Below are 7,438 nucleotides of genomic sequence, written 5' to 3'. Positions count from 1 at the left end.
CATACTCTGATTGTTGGCTGCACACATCGTTTCCACCAATCTCGCCTCCACTGCGGCCAATTTACAGCCAAGGGCCTTTTAGGAAATAAATTGTAGATAATAGTCATTACTCAGTAAGGCAACTGGTATTTAAAGCTGACATTCAAATACATTTACTATTATCATTTTTTTAATATTATTTGTTACTGTACAATCATCCCAATAAAACCATGATGAAGATTTTTTGAACTGTGTGCTTTGTATCCTTACTCTGTATAGTTCTAAACAATATCGCTTGTTCTAAGACGATGTGGCAGAAGAAACGAAAAGAGAGAAATAAGCAATGTCACTGAATTCTTGGGACATTATGACATAAATATCATTTCATTTATTATTATTGATATTGTTATTAGTATTATTATAATTATTAATATGGTCATTACTATTATTATGTTTATTATTCAACCTGGAGATTTAAAAATTTTCCGTTTCAAGAATAAATGACAATACGAAAATGTAGAATGACGATATTCAGACACTGAGTGAAATACATCATCAATCTTCTTAAGTAAACTATCCCAAAAACTTGGGGGTAAATTTCTATGTCTTTGATTCATAGGACAGTCGAAAATTTAAAGGCTTTTTAACTATAATGCAAAGAACATTGCAACATCAAAGTATAACTGCTCTGCACTGGCATACAGCATATGTAATCATGAGCTTTCTAATATATCATGACAATGGCCAAATCTAGATTAAGGAAAAAACATCCTTCAACTCAGGTCTGTTATTTACATACCTAACTTAGTAAACTCTCATTGGGATGTGTATTAAGATATAAACATAATTTCTTGAAAGAATCATAGATAAATACAGTACATATCAAGATCTTACAAGATCTTTACACTGAAATTCCATGTTAAGCTTTCATTAAGAAATGTAAGTCTTGCAATCTTGATGTTGGAAGCATCTTGATCTTGGTCAGTTAGGAATCACATTTGAACAAAAATCACCCCTCAAAAACCAGTGTGCTCAGACATCCACCCAATCATTTTGGCACAAGTAACCAAAAAACCCTCAAACACCCCTAGTTGAACTATCTTTTGGATCACCCCTAAGAACGTAAAAAATAGGATGCATTTACCCACTAGAGACCTGCGCGTTAAATGATTCACCATTAAAAGACCCCACTGGGACTGCTTTTTTTAAAAATTCCACTCCCAAGGGATTTCAACCAAAACGTGGCGTTGAAAAATGTTCGTTTACACCCTAGCAAGGTACTTTAAGTAGCATAAAAACACCCTTCAAGCTCGAAATTCACCCCCAACCACCCCAGGCAAGGGCCGGCATCCCCTTTACACCCTAGAAAATACCCAAGGCAGACTGGTACACTCATCAATTCACCCTTGAAAAACCCCAATTGGTCTAATTTTGTAAAAAGCCCACACCAAAGATATTATTTCTCCACTGGAATGGTCCACTTTGAGAGCCGTAGGCATTTCCTCAAGACATAATGCAGGAAATTTTTCCTTCATTAGCCTTAATTTAACGTTAGGGTTTAACTTCAAATCGCTATTTTGCTGCTAACTGGATGCCTTTGGGAACTTTCCAGCATGTAGACTTTGATCAGAAAGCACAAAATACAGACATGTTACTTCTACGATACGCAAACAAACGATGTTTAAAGCACATGAGGTTAAATTTAAGGGTGTTCAAAAGGCGTTCTATCGTTGCTATGGCAACTAAACGAATGACCGCCATGTTGAAATGGCATGCTGAAACGATCAAGATCACGACAACCTTCGTATGAGAAGACCGTCTGAGAAGAAAATCAAGCATAAGCGGACACGAAATCAAGTTGTTTCTTAGAAGGGATTTTTCCTTCGACAGTCTATTGACAACATGCTTTCGCGTGCTTGCACGCACAATCGAGTTACCTGATTTTTCCTGCTCTTCTAAGGCACTCTTTTCTTCTTCTAAAATTGAAATTTGCGAAAGGAACTCTTTCCTCTGAAGGGGGCCTTTTTTCCTCTGATCTGAAGTCCAAAGGAAGCGTCCACTAACGCTCAAATCAAACCAAGAAGCGAAAAACAGTCCAAACGTGGTTTTGCATAGGTCGAATGACGTCACTAATAACTATTAGAGATCAATAAACGTCTGAGACATAATCCTGTCTCAGCCTAGTCCCTCGGCGTTCTGGCTCGGTCAGAATCTGGGTCCCATTGTGAGCAGTGACGTATCAGATTGAGGCTCAAGAAAGCGCGCAAAATATGCTGGGCGAGTTCTGTTGGGATCTTCCTGCCAAAAATTCGCCATGAGTGGTAAGAGTTTGAATTTGTTAACTTTCCAATGGCCTTGCTCTAATCGAAACTTATTCAGTTATAGTATTTTAACACCAACAATTTTTATGCCGATTTTAGGCTGAAAATATTCTCATAAATCGTGGTTGAGTGTTGACTTCCATGAGAGTTTACGTCGACTCTTTTTGACTATCACAAACTCGGGCCAAACGAGTGAAAACTGTCCTCGTTCAAAGTCGATAAAATCTCTGCTTATTCTTAAAATATTCTTAAAAATTCGCAAATTTCAATTTTAGCAGAAGCGAAAGCCCTAGAAGAGCAGAGAAAAGCAGAAGAAGAGGCGAGAAAAAGTGAGTTGCCATTGCTTTTTGTTACATACCGTAGAATTCCAGTTATAAGCCCTGGGCTTATACAACTTCGTAAGGGTTTTTGTCTGGGCTTATAAGCGGAGGGGCTTATATTCGGGAGGGCTCATAAGCGGAAGGAAAAAACCGTTTCGAAACAAGCCTCGGGAGTGTTGATCGAAATACGTTTTTAAGTTAAAAACGCACAAAAGAGCAACATTTAGCCTGTTCAGTACTGTCATCCGGTAGAGGGGGCTTATATCCGGGGGGCTTATAACCAGATGTATTTTCTTGTTTCCAGGTTGATGGGCCTATAACAGGGGGAGCTTATAAGCGGGGGGCTTATAACCGGAATTTTATGGTATTACTTTTCTACACTTCCGTAAAATAGCTACAATTGGACCCCCTGAGTACACTAACTGTTGACGAAACAATCAATCAACAACAATCTGTAAGAGCGTTTTCAAGTAAATGAGGAATGAAATTTTCAGAAAAACACCGTATTAATATAAAATAGGCGCTTTTAAATTCTTTTGTACCATATGAACGCAGTTACTCTTACCGAAATATAGTCACTTACACACCAAAGACCATTAACTAAAAGTGAGAGAGTTTTTGCTTTAGTTTGTCAAAATAGATCGACTGCCAATTGTAGGAAATTATAAGAAAATAACAAAACATTCATTCTTGATTTACTCTCAAACGCTCTTACAGATATTCCTAAAAGTTTGTGTACAGGTAGTCAATCCACTATACTTGAACATATCCAAAAATGAATACCAAGAGTCAATCTAGATTTTGAGAAAATCAAACTTGTCTGAGAACAAAAGAAAACGTCAATGGTTGCTATGGTAACCTTTGTGTTTAAGTGACGAGTAAAAAATAAAAAATTGGTCATATTTGATCATGATGGTGTATTTTGGCAAAAATCGAATATTGGCTTCCTACATAATTTTAATTTTAAAAACAACCACCCTTCGGCTAAAAAAACTACATCGAGCCTCCTTAGAATATTCTTAAAAATTCGCAAATTTCAATTTTAGGAGAAGAAAACAGAGCCAAAGAAGAGGAGGAAGTGGCGAGAAAAAGTGAGTTGCCATTGCTTTTTATTACATATTACTTTTCTACACTTACGTTAAATAGCCACTTTTGGACCCCCCTGAGTACACATCTGTCATTTTGGAGAAAAGACAGTCCAAATTTTTATTCTACCCTAGCAAATGGATTGAAAAATACCTTTTTTCATTCTTAAATTAATGTTAGAAGCACAAATCACACACTCTTGAAGTTCAAGAAAACTTCAAAAACCCCTGTCTGTACTATGTTTTGGATATGAAACAGTCTAAAGGGATTTTTCTCCAAAAAGTGGTGTTAAAAAAAGTTTCGTTTACACCCTGGTGAGGCACTATAAGTAGCGTAAAAACACTCTTCACACTCTAGATTCACCCCTAAGAACTCCTCATTTTTAGGAGAAGAAAACAGAGCCGAGGAAGAGGAGGAAGTGGCGAGAAAAAGTGAGTTGCCATTGCTTTTTATTACATATTACTTTTCTACACTTATGTCAAATAGCTACTTTTGGACCCCCCTGAGTACACATCTGTCACAAGTGATGTAGAAAGTCGATAAAATCTCAGCTTATTCTTAAAATAAACTTAAAAATTCGCAAATTTCAATCTTAGGAGAAGAAAAGAGAGCCACAGACTAGACTTGCCATAAAATAATCGTTTCGTTTTCTTTTAAGGAAAAGAAGAAGAAGAAGAACGCTCAAAGGAAAAAGAAAGAAAGCTAAGCTGTATCTGTGACCTATCTACTTGGCTGGTTTAACCTTAAGGAGTAAAGAAACAAACAAAAACTTCTCATGATGTTTAAAATCATGAACGATATGATTCCAACCTATTTAAAAGACATTTTTTTTCTTGTATTTACAGAACTAATACAACAAGAGAATACTATATCAGGTATTGTGTTAATATTTCATGTTTTTGGATATTATAACACTTTGTTATCAGCCTTAACAAGTTTATTAATTTAACCTTGTTTTCCCTTTCCAGAAATCCTTAAAGAACTGAAAAGGCTAAAGCAAAGAGGTAAGGCTGAAAAGAATAACAATTAAATACTTGAGGAGCTTTGGCATGAAAATTTTTTTACATGTGAATATAAAGAGATCACAACAAATCACACCTTTCGCAACAAAAATGTGAACTTTAGTATTTGAACTTTTTTTTGACCAAACATTTCTTTTTTTCAGACATGACGTGTTGGCAGTGTGGCCGCCGAGGCCACATCCAAAAGGACTGCAACCGCGGCCAGCGGTCAAGACGACCTCGTCATCAAGGACAAGGGGGAGGACAAGGACGAGGACGAGGACGAGGATGAGGCCTTGGAGGTGGACGTAACCACGGCCAAGTCCAATTTGTGAACAATTTTTATTAACGTCACAATAAAATGAGAGACGAAACTTAACTCTTGCAAGAGAAACTACTTTTTTTAACAGCGCTTGACTTTAATGCAATGTCTATAAAGCCCCCCTCCCCCCTTCCCACCCCCTGGCCTGGACAAAAATCTACAGAGGTCCCAAGAGGTGAATCAATGACAAGACAGGGCTGTGAGTGATACCATCTGAGGGCAGGGATGGGTGTGGCAGAGGCCAGGGAGGGGAGGAGGCGGGGCCCTCTCACTGCGCAAGCCCCAGGTGTCGGCAGCCTGGAGCCAGAGACGCCTCCCTTGCACACCAGTCTGCCCTCTCTCTCTCTGCCCGGTACGTGACCCCGGACGCAGAGAAATGGAAACCCGCTAGCTAGCTAGTGCTGGTTTGACGAATTTTCCCCTCTTAAGAAATCTTAAGAAATTCTTGACTATCCCCCCAGGGACTTAAAATCTAGTCTGCTTGATAAAATAAAACAAGAAATGGGTGTCTCTGAAAACAATTCGAAGTTTTTAAGGGTCAAAAACGACATTATCAAAATTTCACCTCCTGTTAAAAGAAAAGCAGGTCCTCATGATTTAAGCAGTGGAACCAAAACATTGAACAACAGAGGAATCTAGTAGGAAATTATATGGCCTCTCGAAAAAAGTAGTTCAAGTTCTGAGGAAGCTTTGTCTGAAGAAAGCTCTGCCAATGAGCTAAATCTTTCTGATAGCAATGTAGGTGATCTATCAGAACTTTCTGAGGACGTTGGGCCTCGACCATACCGATTTGAGCCAAGCAGAGTTCAACGAAATGTTCATGAACACGAAGTGAGCCACTGAATGAAGAGACAAATCGCCTCCAAAATACTGACTGGTACTTTTGTCATTTCTTTTTTGGAATTTTCAGTACTCTGAGCAAAAGGGAATAGAAACCATCTATTCCTTGTTTTGGATATGTTATCAAAGCTTCACCCAGGGTTTGCATCAAACTGTCTCTATGTTTGGGTGCTGGAAACGGCCTATTACACATATTGACAACAGCATGGCACAGTCAGTCACATGGCACACGAGTAGGTCAACTTTATTTATTGTCACATACAAACTGAAGGATGCTTTAAACTGTTACAGAGTAATGCTGTATTGTAATAAAGTGTAACATTAATTTTGCATCTTTTCATGTGGCAGGAAATTTAGGTACATCGCCTACAGACAGCTTGTACGTTGATGTTGGGGCTTTCTTGGGAAAAATGTTAGAGTTGGGCTGCCATCATGTGCTGTCAATAAAATCAGACACTTTCCCTGCAGATTTGGGTAATTCCTTAACTGGATTGAAGTAGAATGCAGTTAATGGAAAGTGATGCTGCAGGGGGTGCTTGCGTGCAATGTTGTTTCCGTGTATTAATGAATTGTGAATGCTTTCTAGTCATAGAACTCCAACCATAGTAGCAATGTAAGCTTTTCTGGGATTGGTTTAAAGCATAAAAGCTCTCATTCATGGCTTGTACTTAAGCACGCAATGTCTAAGTAGTTTATAGTACGAGCTCGCCTATTGGCAATGTTTACAGACACTGTCTTGCCCTAAAAGCAGCTGATCGCTATCCCAGTCCATTATTCTAGCAGTCTTTGCACGAACACTCGTTTTTTCTAGAGCTGTACATTTGTATTTTTTATCATGGCACACCCTCGTCAACAAAAGGTGAAGAAGTCAGCGAGACCTATGCCGCGCGAAGACCTTTCGAAGCTGTCAACTGAGGACCTGCGTTTACGCTTGCAAAACTTGAATCTGCCAATCACCGGTTCCCGCTCGCAGTTAGTATGAAACTTGCGGACAGCCTTGGCCAGCAACGCTGGGACAACCGCCAACAAAACCGACCGGACCGCTGAAGGACAGGTAGCAAGACCACGCTCAGGTTGCCAGTGAGTTCAAAACACTCGCACAGGCAAAACTTGTCGCGTCGCCACTGAACCCGCCGTTCCACCAGCATCCACTGTGGAACAGCTCGCATCTCACGAAGAAGATGGCAATTTCTCAGACGCTGGGTCTTCCGTGGATGACCTTCTAAGCGCCCCAGTCGTGCCAACAGACACAGCAGAGCAGTTATTTACTCCAGCCCAGCTGTTGGCCATGCAGGACACTGTTTCGTCCTCCATCACTGCGGCTCTCTCAAATCTACCTTGTTCAGGGAACCCGCCGTTGGATCTCGCGTCCTCAAGTCTTAGAAGCCGCCATGCGTCCAATGTGGTTACTCCTTTGGGCATTAACCGCCCACTGGATAAAACTCTTGGGGACAAGATACTCGGCGGTGAGTACGTTGACTTCACTTTGCTTCTTCAAGATATTTTATATCGGCCCCAGTCTCCCGATATTCAGCACTGGTTTGAGGACTCGTCCCCAGGCGCCCTGGG

General features: G+C 39.9%; 1 long non-coding RNA gene across 1 annotated transcript; it reads left to right on the top strand.

Annotated features, from left to right (window-relative positions):
* The first annotated feature begins 1,706 nt into the window (after positions 1-1,706).
* LOC144647840 (uncharacterized) lies at positions 1,707-5,390 on the top strand. Its single transcript, XR_013569640.1, has 4 exons — positions 1,707-2,629; positions 3,667-3,711; positions 4,093-4,710; positions 4,872-5,390. It is a non-coding gene; the product is annotated as an uncharacterized LOC144647840 (long non-coding RNA).
* The last annotated feature ends 2,048 nt before the right edge of the window (positions 5,391-7,438 follow it).

This window comes from Oculina patagonica, chromosome 4 (assembly GCF_052425735.1).
Source record: "Oculina patagonica isolate OP01 chromosome 4, crgOcupat, whole genome shotgun sequence".
Lineage (NCBI taxonomy): Eukaryota > Metazoa > Cnidaria > Anthozoa > Scleractinia > Oculinidae > Oculina > Oculina patagonica.
This window is presented reverse-complemented; position numbering and strand designations above follow the sequence as displayed.